This window comes from Papio anubis, chromosome 5 (assembly GCF_008728515.1).
Source record: "Papio anubis isolate 15944 chromosome 5, Panubis1.0, whole genome shotgun sequence".
Lineage (NCBI taxonomy): Eukaryota > Metazoa > Chordata > Mammalia > Primates > Cercopithecidae > Papio > Papio anubis.
In genome coordinates, this window is record NC_044980.1 from 153,495,815 (window position 1) to 153,522,521 (window position 26,707).

At 36.1% G+C, this 26,707-nt stretch overlaps 1 protein-coding gene across 3 annotated transcripts in view; it reads right to left on the reverse strand.

Moving 5' to 3' along the window:
• ATP10B (ATPase phospholipid transporting 10B (putative)) overlaps positions 1 to 26,707 on the reverse strand; it is a 365,220-nt gene that overhangs the window by 277,935 nt on the left and 60,578 nt on the right. The window contains exon 1 of one of the 3 annotated variants that reach the window (XM_031666579.1): positions 7,271 to 7,834. The exons of 1 other annotated variant lie outside the window; for it this stretch is intronic. The gene's annotated coding sequence lies outside the window, so the exon portion shown is untranslated. Of the gene's footprint in view, positions 1 to 7,270; positions 7,838 to 26,707 lie in introns of those variants that run through there. One more of the 3 variants, XM_031666582.1, reaches the window with a different exon arrangement.

Below are 26,707 nucleotides of genomic sequence, written 5' to 3' on the forward strand. Positions count from 1 at the left end.
GAGTAGTTGGGATTACAGGCGTGCACCACCATGTCCTGATAATTTTTATATTTTTAGTAGAGATGGGATTTTGCTATTTGGCCAGGCTGGTCTTGAACTCCTGGCTTCAAGGGATCAGCCCACCTTGGCCTCCCAAAGTGCTGGGATTACAGGCGTGAGACACTGCCACTGGCCAATACTTATGTTTTAATAACTTAGCAGTCATGTTAAAAATACACATAAATTGAAAGAAAAACTGATATTTTACATTCTTAAATAACCACAAGAAATTACTAATAGGATTCGTGTGCCTGTTGGGCATACCAAAGCTTCTTGAATATTGGAATCAGATTGGATGTAGCCACCCTCATTTGTTTCATATTGACTTTTGTGCGTACTGGCTTTTAATCACAGATACTCTTGAAAATCTGGTGTTAAAAGATATAACATCAAAAGAAATGCAGCACAATCTAATATTGAAACTGAACTACCATGAGCTATTATTTCACTCAGTGTCTGAAAGTTGTCACTTATCACTATGTGACTCTAAAATTTAAAAAATATCCTGCTCTCTCCTTATGAGCACATCGTGGTACCTTGGGATGCTTTAGCACGCAGTTTGGGAACCATGACTGTGGACATGACATTAAGCAAAAGAGCCAGCCACCAAGGAATATATCAGTGTGATTCCATTAATAGGTTTTAAGAACAGGAAAACTTAGTTATTGGTTGGAAATTAGGAATGTAGTTACATTTGTGAAAACGGAGAGGGTGGTGACTGGGAAGAGGCACACCAGGACCTTCTCGAAAGCTGGTAGCATTTTATTTCTTGATCGAGTGGTGGCTACATGGTTGTGTTCACTTTGTTATAGTTCATCAAGCTGTGCACTTAAGATTAGTTCATATTATGTTATAAATGAATAAAAAGGATAAAAAAAAATAAAACCATTCTAAACAACAAAATGTAAGAAATCACACCTGAAAGTGTAGAGCCCCCAGTGATACCCAAGCCAAATTAAATACATCTTCCTTCGGAGCATTGGCCACTATTCTACATTTGTGTGCTAACATTCTGGGGTCTCTGGCTAGACTGTGAGCTATGAGTGGATGGTGACCATGTCTCGTTTATCTCTAATTCTCTAGTGCTTCAAATATGATGACATGAAAGACCATTAAATATTGTTTAAATAAAAAACATTTTTAAAAATACATGTACTAACAACATTTGGTACACACTGATTTCTTTTCTCTATCTTATATGAATGCCCCAAGTAATATTGTTTTTATGGTCCATCTGTGGTCTTTCTTTTAAAAATATTCTTTTGCTTTGTGGATACTCATTTCTAATCTCCAAAGAGAATACATTTCTACAAGAAGGGAACACAGACACACACATATTTCCTTTAAGAATTTATGTATATCACAGAGTTCCAATGCTACTGAAAGGGTAGCGCATAAACTAGTGTCAGTCCACAAACTGTGTATTATTTTATTGTAGCAAGTTAAATACAGGCATTGAAAACAGGTGTTTAGAAATGAGCGCTAAATTTGATTCTAGTACAATATCCAAGCATGTGCTCAGTAAACTTGCCGTGTTGAGCAGGCTAGGTACCAGTTTGGGTATTGTCAAACTCACATGGTGAGTTGTATATGACATGAACTATATACCAGTCATTCGTGACAGAACTAGATATTGGTCCAAGATAGATTGGACAGAAATATCTGGTTCTCCCTCATAGGTCGTTTTTAAGGTTCTGCCATTGACAATTAAAACTGGAAAAGATCAATCCCATTATTATACAAATGGGAGAACTGAGACCTAGAGTTCATCCAGCTTCTGATGGCCAAGCTAGTAGTTTTTACTCTATAATATTACCTGTATTCCTTAATGAGTGAGGGTCTGGGATAAAATCAATATTATGATCGCTACTATTAGCAGTAGTAGCACCTGTAGCTACTGCTAATACATATCCAGTGCTTATTAGGTACCACCACACAAAATTGCTACTTTTATGTCAAAAATGGTCAAGTATTTGTAATTCCACGTGGTTCAACTCATATGAATGCTGATAACAATGTCAAGTGTTTTTAAGCCTTAAAGAAGGAGCATCTGCAGGCAGACTTTTTGGGTTCCCATGCTGGCTCTGTCTCTTCCTGCCACATTGTGGCTGGCAAGTTAATTACATTTTCTCTGGTATAAGTTCCTACATCCACAACGTGGAGCTAATAATGGTAACTATCTCAAAGATTTATTGAGGCTTAAATGATCCCATGCTGTTGAAGCCCTTGAAATAGCACCTGGCAGATAGTAAGTGCTCAGTTAATGTTAGATATTCTGGCTACTTCCAACATTACCTCTTTGATTAATTCTCAGGACAATCTTGTGAGGTAGAAACATTTTATCCTCAGTTTATAGATAAGGAGACTGGAGCTCAAAGAGAGTAATTTGAGCTGTTGTCCGCATGATTGCAAGCACATTTTCTCTGTCTTACATACTAATTTTCAGTTCAGTGCCTGCTAAATCAAGTCTAATAGTTCCTGGGGCATTTCATCAGAATTGCCAATATTTGAGTGTATCTAGCTTCTGGGATTCTATAACAGTCAGTTACGTAAAAGACAATGTAAGCTATTTTATTGTCTAGGGAAAAGAAGCAAGTTTCACCGTTTCTCCTTGTTTCTAGGTCTCCAGATTCACAAGAATGTTGTAAGCAATAAATAAGCTGATAACAGCTTCTGATTTTATAATAGTACAGTCTTGTAGTGACCCCTTATGTATTGCTGCTACTCCCCAAAGAACTCCCACACCTCAGTTGGAACTGTCCCCTGGATTACTGAGAGGGAAAACTCCATGTGGCACCTGCTAATGAGAACCTGTACCATTAAACTTGATTAGTGTCTTACACAAGACCGAAGAAATGCCGTCTTCTCTTTTTCTCCTTAAACAGAATAAGTAGTCGAGAAATTCCTTTGAGAAGCAACAAGATTTGATTGAATTTTTCAGGATTTCTTATTATTCTGTCAAGTTCACTTGACAGCAAAGGACAAACTGCCTTTCAAATGCTATAAGTGAATGCATCAGCAATTCAGAAGGAAAAAACGCGGGTTATTAAGTAGGAACAAGTCTCTCTGAATATATTTACACCAGCTCATGGAAACCATTGTCCTCAGAAACCTCTGCAAAAATCTATTTTCTAGTGTCGGTATTGCTTTAAGTTTGACAGATGATGATAAAATACAATGAAATTACCTTTGAGCTCTGATATGTACATCAGCGCCCACATTTCTCACAATTTGATTTTTTATTTTTCCAACACAGTCATCTATTTTCAATATTATCCCTGCACACTCAAGGTATATGCCTGGGGAACAAAACTATTTATGCCTAAGTCATACTTATATACAGAATTTATGCTATATGTAAACATACACACATACAATACACATGTGGAAATACATATTAGTTAAGAGCTGGAAGGAACCTTCCAGATCTTCAAGTCTTCTTTACTGTCACATTACAATGAAGAATCTGAAGCCCCAACAGAAATGCTATTGAGAAGGCCACACAGAAACCTGACTTCAAAGTGAGATTTGAGAGTATAAGAATGTAGCAAGTTCCTACTATGTTCTGAGGGTTACAGGAGGCATATTCCGTTCTTAAGTTCTTATACCATTTCTATGATGTTAATATCACTCCCATTTGATAGATGAGAAAATTGAGGCTTAGAAAAGTAGCACAGCTATGAAAAGTAGCACAGCCAATAAATGGCACAAATGAAATTAAAGCATTTATGCAACAAGGTTCTTTTTAGTATACCAGCATTTCTCTAAATACATTCACCGCCATATGACTGACATAATTTTGCTAATCCATGTGTCAACTGTATTTTAACTTTTTTGATTAATTAAACATTTATAAAGAAAAAGTTTATTACCATTTAAATAGCATGCTAAAGGAGAAGAGAACTATTGCTGAGTTTTAGCTGGACCCTGCTGCTACCTAATGACCTCAAAATTGTATCCAGCTCTCTTTGTTGAAATGGGAGATTAGTAATGGGTAGAGAGGTATTAAAGGTCTAGTCACACCAAAATGAGACTTAACGATGGAAAGAGAGTTGAGAGGGGAAACTTTTACTATGTGATCTAGTTTATAGATCGCATTTGATCTATATGATATATATATTTGATATAATATGTGAGTGTCACCTAAAGTCATCTTTGTCCTACCTAAGATCATTTTTGCTTCTATCTTGGTACCTGTTCTTCACTTTGAGGAACACTGCAGTACATATAGTAACTGCGCTACATAACATATAGTAACTGGGTTGTCCAGGTCATGGTTCTGGAACTCCATCAGAATCGCCTAGAGGCCTGTTTAAAACAGATTTCTGAGTCATCCCGAGTTTCTGACTCAAAGTGTCTGTGGCAGGGCCTGAGGTTTTGCCCTTCTAATAGTTCCTGAGTAATTTTGATACAGCTAGCCCAGGAAGCACATTTGGGACGCACTGCCTTAGGTTGTACTTGGGGAAGAGGAGGTAGAGAACATACGGTGGCATGTGTGTGAAGATTTCACCATCAATCTTGTGAGTGGAGGGATCTGGAATTTTTAATTAAGCAGACGAGGCAAAGAAACAATGTATTCTTGTGTTCCTGTGTCACTTCTTCAATTTAATGAGTTCAGATTGATACTGCACCAAACCAGAGCGACCTGCAAAAACTTTAGCTAAGAGACAAAAGTACCTCCTCTCAAATAATACAGGTTGTTTTCAGGCTGCTAACTATCTGCAAGGCTCCCTGCATTGGCAACAGCAGTCAGTGATCACTAATACCGAAAGCAGAAAATGAGATTCTCCTTTTCTCCAGACGTTTAAGACAGTACTTAACATAAACAAAAAATGCCATATCCATTAATATTCTTTCTCATCCAGTTCTCTTAGTAACTAGTAATTATTAAGTGCCTTCTGTGGGCCAGTTATTGAATTGTACTAGGTAATTACACACACACACACACACACACTCTTTTAATGTGAGCATTTGACAGGCAAAGTAACTTACCAAGGCTACACAATTATAGGAAGTAGAACTGGAATTGATATGCAAGTTTTATTCCAAAGCCTGTGGGTTTTTTTTCTGCTAAACCACACTCACTTCTATTCTGACTACCCAACTTCATCTCTTAATAAAAGTGTATTTTATAAAAAATGAAAAGACTCTAGAAGCTGAAACTTTGTAGTCAAAAGAATCGTAAAACGATGTCACCAGAAAATGAGAAATCAGTGATATTTAATCGGCAGAAAAGCTAGAGCTCCCTAGGTTCAAAGCAAAATTTAAGAATGCCTGGCTAAATTTTACTTTAAGGAGAGTGAGTAAATAGGTAGAATGAGTCTCAGGAATCCAACTGGTTTAGTTTACTTTTGAGTCACAAAAGAAATTTTCATTCCTGTCTGACGTGGCAGAAGCTGTTTGAAGAGTGAACGTGGCAGTAGAAGCAACACTGGGCCAGGTGCGGTGGCTCATGCTTGTAATCCCAGCACTTTGGGAGGCCAAGGATCACCTGAGGTCAGGAGTTCGTGACCAGCCTGGCCAACATGGTGAAACTCCATCTCTACTATAAACAAACAAACAAAAAACAAAAAACAAAACAAAACAAAACAACCGAAAATTAGTCAGGCATGGTGGTGCATGCCTATAATCATAGCTACTTGGGAGGCTGAGACAAGAGAATCACTTGAATCCAGGAGGCAGAGGTTGCATTGAGCTGAGATGGCGCCACTGCACTCCAGCCTGGATGACAGAGCGAGAGTCTGTCGCAAAATAAAACAAGAAGCAGCAACACTGAATTGAGAGCCATGAACCTTGGACTCTGGTGTTCTTTTGTCTCAGGAATTCAGACTTCATTTCTCTAGTTCCTAGTTTTATCATCTGTAAACTACGCAGCTGGACTAACCTCCATTCTGTTCCTCAAAGCTCCATTCCTTCGAAAGGTAGCCTCCTTCACTGGACTTACCAGCATTGTAGGCTTCAAAAGATAAAGCTCATCTTTTAGCACGAGAGGAGTATGATTTAATTGTAAAGTCAGCATGTGGGTTTCAACCTTCAGTCTCTCAAGAGCCTATTAATCTACTCATATGTGATGTTATCCTGCTATACTCTTTAAAAAAATACATGGTGAAAACCTGAGAGATCCTGAACCCTTAAATCCATATAAATAGACTGTAAGAAATGAATTATCCAAGAAATTTTTAAAAAGTCATCAATGGATGAAATGACGCACTCAGTAGGTGTTATTAAGAGTAATTATAGTAACATCTAGAAAGAAAACAACATCTGTGATTTGCATGATTAATGGCTTAATGTAACAGTACATCTGTTAATGGAATAATACTCCAAGCACTCTTGACTGTACATTTGCAAGATCTGGAAACAGAGAAGAAACTGTGGAAGAAGGGAGTAGCAGAGTGCCATATTGGCTTTTGGAGGTCAAGCTCCTCTCCACAGTTTTCAGATTCTCCTCTGCCTACCTTGGCCAGAATTGCCCAGCAAATTCAGAGAAAAACCAGGTTTCACCAGCTGCATGCATGCACTCCCATAGGCAAAATAACTAGCAGCTCAGTATAATTTTTATTTTTAACATTACTTTTCACCTTAGGGTTAGGCATAGTGTCACTCCAGCCTTAATAGCAGGCCACAGGACTGCCCTAAATGTATTCATCATAGACCTGCATGCATGGGGCTTTTTTTTTCCTGGAAGGAGTAACTCGTACTTAGGGAGTGAACACATTTTTCTTTAAGCACCAGTTTTCTCCTTTGAACTCAAAGGAAAGTCAAACTTCCGACCTATAGTGGAAAACTACTGCAATATGGCAGCTTCAGAGTTTATCAAGATGAAATCGGGAAGCCATGTAATGATCTCATTCTCTTCCTCAAAGCTGTAGTTTCTGTCTGCTTTGAGGAGAAGGCTGTAACCCCATCTGCTTCCTCAGGCTGCGCTGGATGAATGCAGGATAGCAGGATATATTATTTATCATAAAATGTATTCAGGCACATTCAGGCTGCAAGCCCTGTTGAGTAAGGAAGTAGCATTTGCCATCAGCTTATCATAATGAAATCAATTGACAAAAAATAAAACGTTCTGTTAGAAATGTGGATCTTGTACCCAGTAAGCCAAATGAAATTTCAAATGCAGTGTAAAGAAAAGTAGTTATATCCTGGGCCTAATTCAGAACTCAGACTTGATTCTAAGAGGCAATTACTCCCCCATTATGTAAGGTAAGGCCAGGATGCTTTTACTTACCCCAGCAAAGCTGATGTCCCTATTGAGCAGGCTCCAGTAAAAGAAAACAGTCCTGGAAAGTGGCGGTATTTCTCTCGCACACCTTAGCTAAAATAGTTCTCTTTCCTATGGAATTTTTCATTTTTCTGATTATATCTGATTATGTCAAGGCAAGGCCTCAAGCTAACACTCCCTCAGAAACTTAGAGAAGATGACACACTGAAAATAAATAACTGTGACCAATGAACGAAAAAGGAAAAATAAGCTGCCTCACTAGGCCCAAGAGTGAAAGAGAAGAATGGCGAGTCTGTGAATGTGAGGCTGAGTCCCAGAACAGTGAAGGCAGTGTTCTTCGACTTGGCTGAACATTTACATTGTTAGACATGGCTCTTGCATAAATTTCTACTTTCTGTGAATCAATGAGCCAGCAATGTAAAAATTCATAGTGATTTTTATTCTCTACGTATGGTACAAAATGACTTTGTCCATCTACCTTTGGTAATGCATGTAATTAAGTGTGAGACAATTATAACCTTGTAGCTCCCTTTGGGGGCCTGAAATATAATTCAGTTGCTTGGTTTCAAGGGCACTTAAGAAAGAAAGACAAGACTCTCTGCAGTGACTTCTATATGCATGCTGATGATGAATTTGCCCTCAAAGCTTCAGAAGTCTCATTTTGCAGTAGTCATAGTTTTTATTGATTACTGTTTGATTGTACAAAATAAGGAAAGTGGGACCAATATATTAGAGTTGCGGATTATGTGAATGGTGCAAACATACAGAAAATCAGAATTATTAACGGGCTTATTGATGGCTTCGATTCATACTCTGAAATGAGATTTTCATGTATAATCCTTTTATTAAGTTACCTATGACTCAACTAATTGGCATAAATGTCATGAGCAAGTTGCTGTACTGATGGATAATTATTGATGGATCCATAAATAAAAGAGACACTAGATTGAACAATAAGTTGATTTTAAGGGTAGTAAAAAAGAAATATTACCAAACTTAGGAATAAAAGGTGTTGGAAAGAAGTGAACATACTATCTAACTTCATGAAAATCTTTACCTAAGATTTTGGTTGGTTGTGAGAGTAACTGTGAACTTTATATGTACCTAGAGATCTTATCAGACTACCAAGAAGAAACATGGACATAGGAAACACTTGACAAGAGAAGAAACACCCACACCATCTAAAATCTGCATCGCTGTGTAAGACATAAGCTAGGAATTTTTAAGAACATGAAATTTGCCTGTGCTTTAGACAGTCTAGAATTTTTTAAAAAGCGAATTGGCATTTCAAAATTCCCCATCTGCTAAAGAGAAGAATGCTTAAGTCCCTGTTCCTTTACTTCCCTTCACTCAGAGTGCCATGGCTTCTAGGGACAAGTGTGGTCTAGAATCACAGATATGGTTAAACTGTAGAATGTTGCACTCGTGGGTAACTGGAGGTTATTTACTGGAGGCCCCTTGTGCTATGGAGGAGAATGCTGAAGCTCAGAGAAGTGAATACAACTGCTCAAAGTCACACGGGAATTTGGTGGTGAACGTGGGACCTCAAACCACATCGTCTTTCTCCTAAGACTAGTATAATTTCCATCACTGGTCTTTCTCCTAAGACCAGCTCTTTCCCATGATCACTTTCCCAGTAAAGAGAGGCACGTGCAATTTAGGAAAAAATGTGTCTATAGCATCCCTTGGGTTTTCATGCTAACCAGTGAATAGAGAGTCCTCAAATATGTTCATTTTCCAAATTGCCTGGAAATTGTAAATACTAACAGACATATGGCAAATTATTTGTAAAATGTGTTGAAATTAGGTGACACTGTCTGGCTAATTAGAACCCTAATAAACAAATAATAGATAAGAAATGCTATGTTCAGTTTTTATTAGAGGGACTATCTTTCTGTTGTCTGGCTGCTGGAATTTTCTAATAAATCATATTTTAAAAATCACACTTCACAGTTTTACTGATAGGTCCTATTTCCAGCAGGCAATCTTTCTATACTTAAGCAATTTAGCATTTTTGTATGTATTTGAATTTCTTACTGACCACATCATGCTTTTCATTTCTGATTTTTACACGGTATGTCACGTCTAGCTTTTATATTCTTGCTGCCCAAACTAGTCAATTAAAGAAGTAATGGTGGACAGAGGCTTTTGCTCCCATCCCCATCACCAGTACCACACAACCAGGATGGATTTCATAATCTTAAGACTATCTTCTACAAGCTGTGCAAGTATTATTGGTGGTAATTTTTATTTTTTATTATAAATTCTGGGATACACATGCAGAACGTGCAGGTTACATAGGTATACACACGCCGTGGCGGTTTGCTGCACCCATCAACCCATCACCTACATTAGGCATTTCTGCTAATGCTATCCCTCCCCTAGCCCCCCAACCCCTGACAGGCCCCAGTGTGTGATTTTCCTTCCCTGTGTCAATGTGTTCTCATTGTTCAACTCCCACTTATGCGAACATGCGGTGTTTGGTTTTCTGTTCCCGTGCTAGTTTGCTAAGAATGATGGCTTCCAGCTTCATCCATGTCCCTGCAAAGGACATGAACTCATCCTTTTTTTATGGCTGCATAGTATTCCATGGTGTGTATGTGCTACATTTTCTTTATCCAGTCCATCATTGATGGGCATTTAGGTTGTTTCCAAGTCTTTGCTATTGTGACAGTGCTGCAATAAACATACGTGTGCATGTATCTTTACAGTAGAATGATTTATAGGGTATATATCCAGTAATGGGATTTGTATTTATGGTTCTAGATCCTTGATGAATCGCCACACTATCTTCTACAACGGTTGAACTAATTTACACTCCCTATTGGTGGTAATTTTTACTGAGTACTTTGTGCCAGCACCATGTTAAGTGCTCTACATACTTTGACTCATTTAATTCCCTCAAAAACTTTGATTGACACAATTATTCTTCTATAAGAGTGAAAATGGAGGCAAAGGAATAAAATAACTGTGTTTTCACATAACTAGGAAGTATCTGGGACTCGAACTACAGATTGTTTAACCATTCACCTTTGAAGGACATCTGAGTTATTTCCAGCTCTGTTATAAAGTTGCTATAAACATTTGCGCACAGGTTTTGTGTGAATAGAAGTCTTTATTTTTTTCTAATATAAATGCACAGACAGAAGTTTAATTCCTGGATTGTATGGTATGTTTAGTATTTTAATATATGTGTGTTTAGTATTTTAACTCCTAGATGTATTTGCATGTTTAGTATTTTAAGAAACTGCCATATTCTTCCAGAGTGACTATACCATTTTACATTCTTACCAGCAAGGTATGAGGGGCCCTAATTTCTTCACATCCTCACCAACATTTGGTGTTGTCACTACTCTTTAGTTATTTCAATAGGTGTAAAGCAATATCTCACTGTGGTTTTAATTTGCATTTTCCTAATGGTTGATGTTCAGTATCTTTTTATATGCTTATTTCTCAGCTATATATTTTGTTTGGTGAAATATTTCTTAATGTCTTTTGCTTATGTTTTAATTAATTTTTTTTCTTAGTTTTGAGGGTTCTTTATATACTATTCCTTTGTTGAATATGTGGTTGGGAAATGTTTTCTTTCAATCCATAGTTTATCTTTTTATCCTCTTCATAGGGTATTACACAGATCAAAAGGTTTATTTACATCAATTTTTAAAGCAATTTGAATCAATTTTTCTTTTCACTTTTTGCCTACTTCTAAATCTTAAATATTTATCCTATTTTTCTCTAAAAATTTTATACTTTTATGTATTACATTTAAGTCTATGATCCATTTTGAGTTAAATTTTGTATAAAGTGTAACATTAAGATCAAGGTTTCCTTGTGTGTTTATTTGGATTTTTTTGTACTAGCATCACTTTTTTATGACTGTCCTTCCTCCATTGAATTGTTCTTGTAACTTTGTTAAAAAAAATCAGTTTCATATTTGTGTGGATCTACTTCCGGATTCTGTATTTTTTCCATTGTTTATAACCCTGCCAGTACCACAGTCTCAATGACTATAAGCATATAAATCTTAAAATCAGGTAGATGGATTCCTTCCACTTTATTTTTTTCAAAATTGTTTTAACTATTCTAGGTTTTATGCCTTTTCATATAAATTGTATAATAATCTTGTATCTAGAAGAAACTTTTTGGATTTTGATAGTGATTAAATTTATATACCAATTTGGGAAAAATCGACATCTTTACTTTTTGAATTGTCCAATCCATGGACATAGTATGTCGCTTCATCTACATAGGTCCTCTTTGATTTATGTTATCAACATTGTGCAATTTTCAGCATATGAGTCCTATACACGTTTTGTTTGCTGCACGTATGTTCTGGCTGGTGTACCAAAATACAATAAATTTTTGTATGTTTATCTTATATTCTGCAATTTTAGTGACTTGCTCATTAGTTCTAGGAGTATACTGTAGATTCCTTGGATTTTCTACAAAGACAATCATGTCACCTGCAAATAGAAATAGTCTTATTTCTTCCTAATACATATGCCTATTATTTTATTTTCTTGCCTTATTACACTGACTGAAACTTTTAAGACTATGTTGAATAAAAGTGATAAGAGTAAACATCATTGTCCTGTTCTCAGTCTCAGGGGAAAATATTCAGTCTGTCACTAATAAGTATAATGTTAGCTGTATATTGTTTGCAGATGATTTTTATAAAGTTGAGGGAGTATTTCTATTTTTCTGAGATATTTTTTAGTGAGAATGGGTGAATTAGTTTTCTTCTGCATTAATTCCATTTGAATTTAATTAATGCATTAATTGATATGATCATGTAATTTTTCTGCTTTAGCTTGTTAATGCAGTCTATTAACTGATTTCAGATATTGACCTAGCTTTGCATACCTGGAATAGACTCCATTTGGCCATCATATATAATTTTTTATTGATGAATTCTGTTTTCTCATCTTTTGTTAATAACTTTTGCATCTATATTAAGGATGACTTTGGGTCTGTAATTTTTTATATTGTTTTTCCTGGGTTTGATATCAGGGTAATACTAGCTTCATAGAACAATTTGAGAAATAACCTATTGTACTTTATCTTCTGGAAAATACTTACAGAGTTGGAATTAATTTTTCTTTAAACAAGTTGTAGGCATTCCCCAATGAAATCATCTGGGTCTGGAGATGTCTTTTTTGGAGGTTTTAAAATAACAAATTCAGTTTCCTTAACAGATATAGAGCTATTGAAAATATCTATTTTTGCATTCAGTGAGTTTTGGTAGTTTGTGTTTTTTAAAGAAATTGGCCCATTTTATCTAGAGTTGTCTACATCACTTTCTTATTATCCCTTGATTCTGCTGTGTCAGTGGTGATATCCATTTCATTTTTGACATTGGTAATTTTTGTCTATTCTGTTGTTTCTTTGCCAGTCTTCCTGGAGGTCTATTAATTCTATTTATTGAACTTTTAAAAGAACCAGCTCTTTGTTTTGTTGATTTTCTTGCTTTCTTGTTTCAATTTTAGGGATTTCTGTGTTTTAATTTATTTCCTTGTGCTTGCTTTGGGATATTTTGATCTTTTTCCAGATTTCTGAGATGGAAGCTTCGATTACTGAGAAAATTTTCTCTTTTCCAGCATATGCATTTAGTTATATAAATTTCTCTCTCAGTATTGCTTTAGCTGTGTCCCATAAATTTTACTGTGTTGTATTTTCATTTTTGTTCAGGTCAATGTATTTTTCCCTTGAGATTTGCTGTTTTATTCATGAGCCATTTAGATGGTTTAATTTTCAAATGTTTGCAGATTTTTCTTTTATCTTTCTATAATTAATTTCTAGTTTGATTTCATTATGGTCAGAGAATGCACTCTGTACAATTATTTTAAACTTGTCAACATTCATTTTGTGGCTCAGAATATACTATTTCCTGGTATTTGTTTGGTGGCACTTGAACAGAATGAATATCCTACTTTTCTCAGGGGAGGAGTATTCTACATTGTTTATTAGACTGTTTTGTTTGATGTAAAATTTTTTTATATTCTTGAGTTTTTAGTTTTAAAAATCAATTGTTGAGAGGGGTATTGTGGAATTGTGTATTTCTCCTTTCAGTCATATTGGTTTTTGTTTTACGTACTTTGCGACTATGTTGTTTGGTGCATACACATTTAAAATCGTGTCTCCCTTGTAGATTGACCCTTTGACCATTATATAATGTCCCTCTCTGTCTCGTAATTTTCTTTGTTCTGAAGTTTACTTCGTCTGATATTAATATAGGTACTTTTGTTTTCCTTGGTTTCCATAATATATCTTTTTCCATCCTTTTATTTTTAATCTGCTTATATTGCTATATTTGAAGTGAGTTTCTTGTAAAAGCATGTAATTGATCATTTTAAAATTAACTTTGTCAATCTTTATTTTAATAATTTTTGAATTTTGTTTCTCAAGTCACTGGTATGTAAACTGCCAGTGGGTCTGTAACTGGAGAGAAAAGGCAGGCTGCATGGTGAGGTTCCAGGCCCCAAACTACATGTTTTAGTTGGCATAATCATTTGCATAGAATGTGATTATTAATATGTTAGGGACTAAGATTACCATTTTGTTTTTGTCTTCCTTTTTTGTTTTCTTTTTCTTACCTTTCTGTGGTTGAACATTTTTTAGAAGTCTCTTTTCAGCTTTTGCATTTTTGAGTGCATCTCTTTGTATAGATTTTGAATGATTGCTTTAGGTATTGTATTATATATACACAACTTATTACAATCTATAGTTTTATCATTTTACCAGTTTGAGTGACATACAAAAACTTTACTTCCTTTCTCCTTCTCAATTTATAATTTTTCATAAATATGTCCTCTACATATATTTAGAACCAAATGAGATGTGTCATAATTTTTACTTCAATAGTGAAACATAATTTAGAAAGTTTAAGAGAAGAAAAGCCTATTGTATTTAGCTATTTTTAAAATTATGTTATGTTTTCCTTTCTGGTGCTCCAAGATTACTTATTTTGTCTTTCCTTTTCGTTTAGAGAACTTCTCTTAGCCTTCTTTTAGGGTAGGTCTGCTGGCAACTAATTCTCTTGGTTTTCCTTCATTTGCGAATGTCTTATTTCCCCCTTTAATTTTTTGTTTTCACACACAGCATTCATCCCTTTTGTTTTTAAAGGATATTTTTACTGGGTATAGAATTGTGGATTAAAACTTGTTATACAGCACTTAAAAATATTTTTGTACTTCCTTCTGGCCTCCATGATTTTTAATGAGAAATCCTCTGTCATTTAAATTATTCTTCCTCTGAGATAAGCCATTATTCTTTTTTTCTGGTTCCATTCAAGATTTTTTCTTTGTCTTTGCTTTCAGAAGTTTAATTATATCTTGGTGTAGATTTCTTTGAATTTATTCTGTTTGGGATTTCCTCACTTTCTTAAATCTGTAAATTCAAAGCACAGGCCCCTCCCCCAGCCCCTTTTAAATTTTAGATAAGTCTATTCTGATCCCAGTGTTCTGTATATCTAAAATACATCTTTTATCTCACTCCTTGGCACTCTACTATTTATCTTCCAGGCACAGTAAAAAGCAGAAAGCAAAAAACTCAGAAACCTGAAATTCATTAACATCTAGAGTAGACTGTTTCCCACTACTTGTTGGAAATAGCTTGCATATTCAACACTGGTGACTGGTGACTAGATAACCAAATTTAGTATGACCATCAGGTATGCTTATTAACTTGGAGGCATTTTAGTGTATTCTAATTGAGAAAAGCAACTTGTGCAGGGCAACTCCATTTATAAATAATGACCTGTGTGTGCATCTTTGTGTGACTGGATATTTGCATGAACACAGTGACAGTATCTAAGGATACATTTTGTGATGTCAACTCTAGTTGTTGCAGAAAAGTAGAAATAGCTTAATTTTTACTTCTACATCTTTCATTTCATTTATTATGAATAAATGTATATTACTCTTTTTATTTCTAAAAAATATAAAACAACGTACAAAAGCCATCGTATTTCCTTTGTGAAGATGATCTTTATTTGGGGCAATAGTATGTATTCAGTCTCAAATATTTTTCCAATGATATTCAATTGTCTGCCCAGGGTTCTTGACTTTTGTATGCTTAAGGATAATTTGGCTCATGAAATAAAAGTCAACTCTTGATTACTGGGAATGAATTAACTTATATTTACCTAAGTTAAACAAATGTACAAATGTATAAAGTAGAAAATACAAAATCTTAATAAATTTGTTAAAACAAAAATATATTAATTATATATAATTAATTAGAGAAAAACTAGTAAATGTCACATTGTATCTGTTATGATGATTACAGGACTGATTCACTGACTAAATGAGATAAGTTTAATGGGTCTTGTCTACCTTTCCCCAACGTAGGCTTGGTTCTTTCTCTAGATGCATGTCAAGGAAATTTTTAGAAAGGAGCAGTTTGAAGGAGTATGACATCTCCTACACCAATTAGTTTGATTTCTGAAAGAATTTTAGAAGGTAAAGATGAAACAACAATGAAGAAACTTTATACTAAACAACGTTGAAGGGGGCATGAACAGACTCAGCTAAAAAAACATCAACAACTGCAGGTTGCCTTACTGGATAATTTTTGGTCCTTTGTCATAAAGTATTTTATGTGATATTCAGTGTTCCAAAACCAGATGTCACACAATGGTAACAATCTGCAGAGATATTTTGTTTAGCATTCACAGACTTAAATTTTAGATTCATTGGCAGCATTCAAACATTGGGTGATTTCTCATGAGAATGAAGATATATTTTTCAAGAAACAAGTCAAAAAAACGGTTGATGATGCATACATATTCCCACAAGTCAAGTGCTGGCCATTGCTGAATAATGGCCACCCACTTTGGACAGAGCACAAGTATCCCCATTCCTCACCCAGACTGCTTTAGTAGGCCATATTATCTGCCTGGTCTCTGTAGCAACTCAGTTTTTAACTTCTGTCTTAAAAAATTATTTTCATAGTTCTTTACTTTGCTCTTTAGGATGATACTGTGCAATAATACTGTGTTTCAGAATATGATATGTAATTTTGCTTAATTTTTATTAAGTGCATTTGTACTATCTCTTGGCCATTTTTGTTTTACTCATGATTTTGACTTTGCCATGACCTATTTTCCTTTAATTTTTCCAGTTAATCAAAAGGTGGCTGAATAGTGAGGAAGAAATTGATGTTCCTATTTTACACACTAGAATAGAGAACTACCATGATTCTCTTTTCTGCTCATTTTATCAGCTTACTAATTTTTTGTATATAAAACATGAATAAAAATCTCTCCAAAGTAAATATTTTGATGATTATGGAAGGAAACTTGGCAGGGATAACTCACTAAATTCTGAGGAAAGTTAAGTTTTAAAATAAAATAACTGAATATTGATGTTGAAATGTTTATATCCAAGATTTAAATAGGTACTTTACAGCATTAGATCAAGTCACAAAAAGGGGTCACAAAATAAGCTTGTAATTTTTTGTTCAAATCAATGCATGAGGAAAAATGGATTAGTTTTGATATTCATAAAGTATGGAAAAGTTCTTACGTTGTATATGCTGTGCAATAGAAGACATTCACAATTATTTATGCTGAATACAAGGAGAATTATTGAGTTTTTTCTACTGATAAGAAAAAAGGTAATATAATCACTCTATTTGTATAGGACAGTGGTTCTCATACCTTTTGGAATCAGGGCTCCTTTACACACTTAAAAATTATTTAGAACTCAAATGAGTTTTTATTTACATGGGTCTATATTTACTGTATTAGAAACTTAGACATTTTAAAATAAGTTACTTGTTTAAAAATAACAATATATCTATTACATCTTAACAAATGGCATATTTTTATGATAAATAACTATATTTTCCAAAAAAAAAAATTAGGAAGAATTTTTCTTCCCAGTGGTTTACCCTGTGGATTTCATGCTTACCTGGCCAGTCTCCATCATCATGTAAGTCAATTTCTTGCAATAAATGTATTCAATGATATCTCCTACAGGTTTTGTTTCTCTGGTTAAACTGTGACTGATACAGGGACCCTGCGGGGTCCTCAGCCGTTACTTTGAGAATCACTGGTATACAGTGTTCTTTATAAAGCCTTTCATGTCACTAACCTAATTGGCTTGACATAATAATTACGTGGAGCCAATAAGACAGAAATTGTTACTTCTATCCTGAAAGAGGATATTTATCAAATGGTACAATCCATCAGCAGCTCTTAATCTTGATCCTTACATTTCCAGTTCCTATCCCAATCCTTTATCAATCTTTATTCTTTACCATAACATTCTAATATATTTGGAAACATACTTGCAGAAATAGATATTCATTTTTTTTTTTTTTTTTGAGACGGAGTCTTGCTCTGTCGCCCAGGCTGGAGTGCAGTGGCTGGATCCCAGCTCACTGCAAGCTCTGCCTCCTGGATTCACTCCATTCTCCTGCCTCAGCCTCCCGAGTAGCTGGGACTACAGGCGCCCGCCACGTAGCCTGGCTAGTTTTTTGTATTTTTTAGTAGAGATGGGGTTTCATCGTGTTAGCCAGGATGGTCTCAATCTCCTGACCTCATGGTCCGCCCGTCTCAGTGATATTCATATTTTTAATACACATATACCACACAAAAGTTCCTTGGAAACAGTCCATAGGATAGAAGACATATCTTACCTATACATACTTGTTAGCCAAAAACATACCAAATATTGATTACATAACTATTTCTAAGCTATGAATAAAAGTCATACAAAAGAAACGTAGTGCTTTATGTTCAAGAAGGTTGTAATTTACCATAGACAGATATGATTGTTTGCCTCTAAAGATATGAGATGATATTTGATAAAGTGATTCAAAATCTAATTCTACTGGTGCTTATTTGAGCCTCAGGCATTGGAACAGGTTCACTTTAATCTTTTTCAGCTACTTCCATTATGGGATGGAATTCCTACCTAATAGCTGATGCTCCCACTAGTTAGTGAGTTTATGGAAGACAAGGATAATAACCAATCAGCAGGTGTCTATTAACAGCCTGTTAATTGAATGGTTGTCTGAGGTCCCAGAGAATGGTTACAACACAGAAAAGTGAAAGGGAAGAGAAAAAGTAAAAAAGTTGGGAGAAATGGCAAAACCAAAGAAGTGAAAGATGGAATATAAGATAATAAAATGAAAACTGACCTAGAGGAGAGGGCATGTGTTAAGAAGTAACAAGAGACACAACCTATCAAAACCTCTAGGATACAGCAAAAGCTGCGTTAAGAGGAAAGTTTCATAGCATTAAATGCCCACACCAAAAAGTGTGAAAAAGCACAAATAGACAACCTAATCTCTCACCTCAAGAAACTAGAGAAACAAGAACAACCCAAATCCAAACCCAGCAGAAGAGAACAAAGATCAGAGAACTAAATGAAATTGAAACAAACAAACAAACAAAAAAATAGAAAAGATAAATGAAACAAAAAGCAATTTCTTTGAAAAGATAAACAAAATTGGCACACCATTAGCAATACTAACCAAGAAGAGAGAAGATCTAAATAAGCTCAATTAAAAATGAAACTGGAGACATTACAATTGATACCACAGAAATACAAAAGATCATTCAAGGCTACTATGAACACCTTTATGCACACAAACTAGAAAATATAGAGGAGATGGATAAGTTCCTGGAAATACACAACCCTCCTAGATTAAACCAGGAAGAAATAGAAACCCTGAACAGACCAATAATAAGCAGAGAGATTAAATTAGTAATAAAACATATTGCCAACAAAAAAGTGCAGAATCAGATGGATTCACACACCTGAATTATATCACACATTAAAGAAGAATTGGTACCAATCCTACTGAAATTATTAAAGATAAAGAGGGAATCCTCCCTAAATCATTCTATAAAATCAGTATCACCCTAATGCCAAAACAAGAAAGGACATAAAAAATAAGGAAACTACAGACCAACATCCCTGATGAACATAGATGCAAAAATCCTCAACAAAACACTAGTTAACCAAATCCAACAGCATATTACATCATAATCAAGTGTGTTTCATACCAGCCATGCAGAGATAGTTTAACATATACAAGTCAATAAATGTGATACACTACATAAAGAGAATCAAAAACAAAAATTATGTGATCATCTCAATAGACACAGAAAAAGCATTTGATAAAATCCACCATTCCTCTATGATAAAAAACCCTCAACAAAATTGGCATAGAAGGGACATACCTCAAAGTAATAAAAGCCATCTATGACAAACCCACAGTCAGCATCATACTGAATGAGGAAAAGTTGAAAGCATTTTCCCTAGAACAAGACAAGGATGCCCATTTTCATGACTTCTATTCAACTTAGTACTAGAAGATCTAGACAGAACAATCAGACAAGAGAAAAAAATAAAGAGTATACAAATTGGAAAATAGGAAACAAAACTGTTGTTTACTGTTATGATTGTATACCTAGAAAACCTCAAAGACTTATCCAAAAAGCTCAGACCTGGTAAATGAATTCAGTAAAGTCTCAGGATACAAAATCAATGTACACAAATCAATAACACTGCTATACATCAACAACCAAACTAAGAATCAAATCAAAAAATTAATCCCTTTTACAACAGCTGCAAAAAATAAAAATAAAATGGAATACTTAGGAATATACCTAACCAAGGAGATGAAACGTTTCTGCAAGGAAAATGACAAAACACTGCTGAAAGAAATAATAGGTGACACAAATGGAAACACGTCCCATGCTCATGGATGAGTAGAATCAAAATTGTGAAAATGAACATACTGCGAAAAGCAATCTACACATTCAATGCAATTCCCATCAAAATATCACCATCATTCTTCACAGAACTAGAAAAGACAATCCTAGAATTCATATGGAACAAAAAAAGAGCCCACATAGCCAAAGTAATACTAGGCAAAAAGCACAAATCTGGAGGCATCACATTACCCAACTTCAAATTGTACTATAAGGCTATAGCTACCAAAACAACATGGTGCTGGTAAGAAAATAGGCATATAGACAAATGGAACAGAATAGAGAACCCAGAAATAAACCCAAATACTTACAGCTAGCTGCTCTTTAACAAAGCATACAAAAACAAGGTTGGGGCAAAGGACACCTTATTCAATAAATGGTGCTGGGACAACTGACAAGCCACATGTAGAAGAATAAAACTGGATCCTTATCTCTCACCTTATGCAGAAATCAACTCAAGAAGGATCAAAGATGTAAATCTAAGACCTGAAACCATAAAAATTCTAGAAGACAACATTGGAAAAACGCTTCTAGACATTTGCTTAGGTAAAGAATTCATGACTAAGAACCCAAAAGCAAATGCAACAAAAACAAAAATAAATAAACGGGACTAAAAACCTTTTCCAAAGCAAATGAAATAATCGGCAGAGTAAGCAGAGAACCCACAGAGTGGGAAAAATAATTCACAACTATGCATCTGACAAAGGACAAACATCCGGAATCCACAAGAAACTCAAACAAATCAGCAAGAAAAAAATAATCCCATCAAAAAGGGGCAAAGGACATGAATAGACACTTCTCAAAAGAAGATACAAAAACAGCCAACAAACATAAAAAATACTCAACATCACTAATTATCAGGGAAATGCAAATCAAAACTACAATGTGATACCACTTTACTCCTGCACAAATGGCCATAATTAAAAAGTCAAAAAACAATGGACATTGGTGTGGATGTGGTGAAAAGGCAACACTTTTGCACTGCTGGTGGGTATGTAAGCTAATACAACCACTATGGATAAAAATATGGAGATTCCTTAAAGAACTTGTAGGACGACCCCTGAAACTATTGCTACGGAATAAAATATGAAATTCTCCTGATTATTGTAAATACAAAATTGCATGCAGGATTGTGTAAAGACAATGGCAGGTTGGACTGCCAGAATGAGCCAACAGCGTGTGATGTGCTTCCCTCTGCAGAGAGTCTATGAATGGATGTGCAGTCAGGGAGGTATCCCAACACCAAGATTCCTATCCCAGAAAAGCAGATGTTCATAGCTCTGGGAATGGAATGCAACCCTTGTGGAGAGCCGATAAACGGATGCATGGGGGGGGGTGCCTGTCCATATGGATAAGATAGGGCTATAAAGGCCCTCATCTTGCCATGGCTCTTCCAGGCCTCTTTAGGGTTAAGGCATACTCCCTTCTGAGATTTTCTGGTAAGATTGTTTCTGTTTTAAGGCTCTGTTAGAAATTACTGATGCACATACTATATTGTAAATTCTTATTGTACTTCTGCATACAGATGTTAAGGAATTACTTCATCCCCATGTGACCATCTCACCTCATAATCAAATGACCCTAAATCCCTCACTAACCTACTCCCATCCTCACTAAACTTAAAAATAAATGCTGGTATATCCAGTACATTGGTGGCACCGCAGGACCAGAAGGCGGTGACCCTCCCTGGACCCAGTTTTCACTATCTTGTGTGTGTCTATTATCTCTCAGACCTGCTGATCTGCCTGGGAACAAAGAGAGAGCCCCATTGCATTGCGGGCTGCTGGCCAGATCCCTCAATAAGAACTAAAAGTAGAACTACCATTTGATCTAACAATACCACTACTGGGTATCTACCCAAAGGAAAATAAGTCATTATGTGAAAATGACATATGCACACATATGTTTATAGCAGCACAATTTGCAATTACAAAAACATGGAACCAACCTAAATGCCCATCAACCAACAAGAAAATGTGGTATGTATACACCATGGAATACTACTCAACTCCCAAACAGAACAAAATTATGCCCTTTGCAGCAACTTAGATGGAACTGGAGGCCATTATTCTGAGTGAAGTAACTCAGGAATAGAAAACAAAATATTGCATGTTCTCACTTATAAGTGGGAGCTAAGTTGTGAGGATGCAAAGTCATAAGAACGATATAATGTGCTGGGCGTGGTGGCTCACACTTGTAATCCCAGCACTTTGGGAGGCCGAGGCAGGTGGATCACCTAAAGTCAGGAGTTCAAGACCAGCCTGGCAAACATAGTAAACCCCATCTTTACTAAAAATACAAAATCAGCCAGGTGTGTTGGTGCATGCCTGTAATCCCAGCTACTTGGGAGGCTGAGGCAGGAGAATTGTTTGAACCTGGGAGGCAGAGATTGCAGTGAGCCAAGACCATGCCATTGCACTCCAGCCTGGGCAACAAGAGCAAAACTCTGTCACAAAAACAAAACAAAACAAAACAAAAACAATGAAATGATATAATAGACTTTGAGGACTAGTGGGGAAGGATGGGAGTGGGTTAAGGGATAAAGATTACATAATGGGTACAGTATACACTGCTTGGGTGACGGGTACACCAAAATCTTGAATTACCACTAAAGAACTTATCTATGTTAAAAAAAAAAAAACAAAAACAAACCTGTATCCCCCAAACTGTTGAAATAAAAGTAGCAAGAGATTTATGTGAACAAATTAAGGGCCTCCATTTATGAAAGACTGGACCAAAAGGCTGTGTTTCATTGCAAGTATTATGGCTAGGAATATGAACTTAGGTCACTCAGACCTAGGTTTATGTCCTAGTTCCATCATGTGCCAGCTATACGTTCTTGGATAAATTACCTAACTTTTTTGAGCCTCAGTTTCTACATCTGTAAATGTTCAGAAAGTTATTATAAAAATTAAATGTTAGCAGTTACATAAATCTGTGTACAACTAGGATTTTATGAGCATATACACGGATATAAAAGTATCTACAGAGATTAAAAATGGTGGCTATTACCACTCAATAACCCATTTGTTAATATCTGGGCCCACTGAAAGTAAATTCTATTGATGATAGGTAGTTGTAATGGGAGACAACTAGGAGAACTCACTTACCTAGCTATAGCACTGGTCTTGTTTGTGTCTATACTAAATATATAATAAAGACTTAAAAGTAATTCCAGCAAGCTCATGGCCTAGGTGTGAAGCATAACTTTTATTTTAGAACACACACAGAAATGGGGCTACTCCTGAGCAACTTGCCACATAGAAGAATGTCAATGAACTAAATCTCAGGTTTTTATGAAATTGTACAAATCTAATTATCTGTACATGCTTTATTACAAAGATAAGCATGTAGGTCGGGTGCCCAAGATGGCCAAATAGGAGAAGCTCCAGCCTCCAGCTCCCAGCGTGAGTGACACAGAAGACAGGTGATTTCTGCATTTTCAACTGAGGTACCAGGTTCGTCTCACTGGGGCATGTCTGACAGTTGATGCTGGTCCGCAGGTGCAGCCTGACCAGCGAGAGCTGAAGCAGCACGAGACATTGCCTCACCTGGGAAGCACAAGGGGGAAGGGAATTCCTCTTCCGAGACAAAGGAAATTGAGACGCACAACACCTGGAAAATCGGGTAACTCCTACCCTAATACTGTGCTTTACCAGGGGTCTTAGCAAATGGCACACCAGGAGATTATATCCCACACCTGGCCCACAGGGTCCCATGCCCACAGAGCCTCCCTCATTCCTAGCACAGCAGTCTGAGATCCTACTGCAAGGCTGCAGTGAGGCTGGGGGAGGGGCACCTGCCATTGCTGAGGCTTAAGTAGGTAAACAAAACCACCAGGAAGCTCAAATTGGATGGAGCAAGGAAGAAAATGCATCAACTAATGAGCAAAATAACCAGCTAATATCATAATGACAGGATCAAGTTCACACATAACAATATTAACCTTAAATGTAAATGGACTAAATGGTCCAATTAAAAGACACAGACTGGCAAATTGGATAAAGAGTCAAGACCCATCAGTCTGCTGTATTCAGGAGACCCATCTCACATGCAGAGACACACATAGGCTCAAAATAAAGGGATGGAGGAAGATCTACCAAGCAAATGGGAAAAAAAAAAAAAAAAAAGCAGGAGTTGCAATCCTAGTCTCTGATAAAACAGGCTTTAAGCCATCAAAGATCAAAAGAGACAAAGAAGGCCATTACATAATGGTAAAGGGATCAATTCATCAGGAAGAGCTAACTATCCTAAATATATATGCACCCAATACAGGAGCACCCAGTTTCATAAAGCAAGTCCTTAGAGACTTACAAAGAGACTTAGACTCCCATACAATAATAATGGGAGACTTTAACACCCCACTGTCAACATTAGACAGATCAATGAGACAGAAAGTTAACAAGGATATCCAGGAATTGAACTCAGCTCTGCACCAAGCAGACGTAATACACACCTACAGAACTCTCCACTCCAAATTAACAGAATATAAATTCTTCTCAGCACCACATCGCACTTATTCCAAAATTGACCACATAGTTGGAAGTAAAGCACTCCTCAGCAAATGTAAAGGAACAGAAATTTTAACAAACTGTCTCTCAGACCACAGTGCAATCAAACTAGAACTCAGGACTAAGAAACTCAATCAAAACTGCTCAACTACGTGGAAACTAAACAACCTGCTCCTGAATGACTACTGGGTACATAATGAAATGAAGGCAGAAATAAAGATGTTCTTTGAAACCAACGAGAAGAAAGATACAAGATACCAGAATCTCTGGGACACTTTTAAATCAGTGTGTAGAGGGAAATTTATAGCACTAAATGCCCATAAGAGAAAGCTGGAAAGATCTAAAATTGACACCCTAGCATCACAATTAAAAGTACTAGGGAAGCAAGAGCAAACACATTCAAAAGCTAGCAGAAAGCAAGAAATAACTAAGATCAGAGCAGAACTGAAGGAGATAGAGACACAAAAAACCCTCCAAAAAAATCAGCGAATCCAGGAGCTGGTTTTTTGAAAAGATCAACAAAATTGATAGACCACTAGCAAGACTAATAAAGAAGAAAAGAGAGAAGAATCAAATAGACACAATAAAAAATGATAAAGGGGATATCACCACTGACCCCACAGAAATACAAACAACCATCAGAGAATACTATAAACACCTCTATGCAAATAAACTAGAAAACCTAGAGGAAATGGATAATTTCCTGGACACATACACTCTCCCAAGACTAAACCAGGAAGAAGTTGAATCCCTGAATAGATCAATAGCAGGCTCTGAAATTGAGGCAATAATTAATAGCCTACCAACCAAAATAAATCCAGGACCAGACGGATTCACAGCTGAATTCTACCAGAGGTACAAGGAGGAGCTGGTACATTCCCTTCTGAAACTATTCCAATCAATAGAAAAGGAGGGAATCCTCCCTAACTCATTTTGTGAGGCCAACATCATCTTGATACCAAAGCCTGGCAGAGACACAACAGAAAAAGAGAATTTTAGACCAATATTCCTGATGAACATCAATGCAAAAATCCTCAATAAAATACTGGCAAACCGAATCCAGCAGCACATCAAAAAGCTTATCCACTATGATCAAGGGGGCTTCATCCCTGGGATGCAAGGCTGGTTCAACATACGCAAATCAATAAACGTAATCCAGCATATAAACAGAACCAAAGACAAAAACCACAGATTATCTCAATAGATGCAGAAAAGGCCTTTGACAAAATTCAACAGTCCTTCATGCTAAAAACTCTCAGTAAATTCAATATTGATGGAATGTATCTCAAAATAATAAGAGCTATTTATGACAAACCCACAGCCAATATCATACTGAATGGGCAAAAACTAGAAGCATTCCCTTTGAAACGTGGCACAAAACAGCAATGCCCTCTCTCTCCACTCCTATTCAACATAGTGTTGGAAGTTCTGGCTAGGGCAATCAGGCAAGAGAGAAATAAAGGGTATTCAGTTAGGAAAAGAAGAAGTCAAATTGTCACTGTTTGCAGATGACATGATTGTATATTTAGAAAATCCCATTGTCTCAGCCCCAAATCTCCTTAAGCTGATAAGCAACTTCAGCAAAGTCTTAGGATACAAAATCAATGTGCAAAAATCACAAGCATTCTTATACACCAGTAACAGACAAACAGAGAGCCAAATCATGAATGAACTCCCATTCACAATAGCTTCAAAGAGAATAAAATTCTAGGAATACAACTTACAACTAGGAATACAACTTACAAGGGATGTAAAGTACTTCTTCAAGGAGAACTACAAACCACTGCTCAGTGAAATAAAAGAGGACACAAACAAATGGAAGAACATACCATGCTCATGGATAGGAAGAATCAATATCATGAAAATGGCCATACTGCCCAAGGTAATTTATAGATTCAATGCCATCCCCATTAACTACCAATGACTTTCTTCACAGAATTGGAAAAAACTGCTTTAAAGTTCATATGGAACCAAAAAAGACCCTGCATTGCCAAGACAATCCTAAGCCAAAAGAACAAAGCTGGAGGCATCACGCTACCTGACTTCAAACTATACTACAAGGCTACAGTAAGCAAAACAGCATGGTACTGGTACCAAAACAGAGATATAGACCAATGAAACAGAACAGAGCCCTCAGAAATAATACCACACATCTACAGTCATCTGATGTTTGACAAACCTGAGAAAAACAAGAAATGGGGAAAG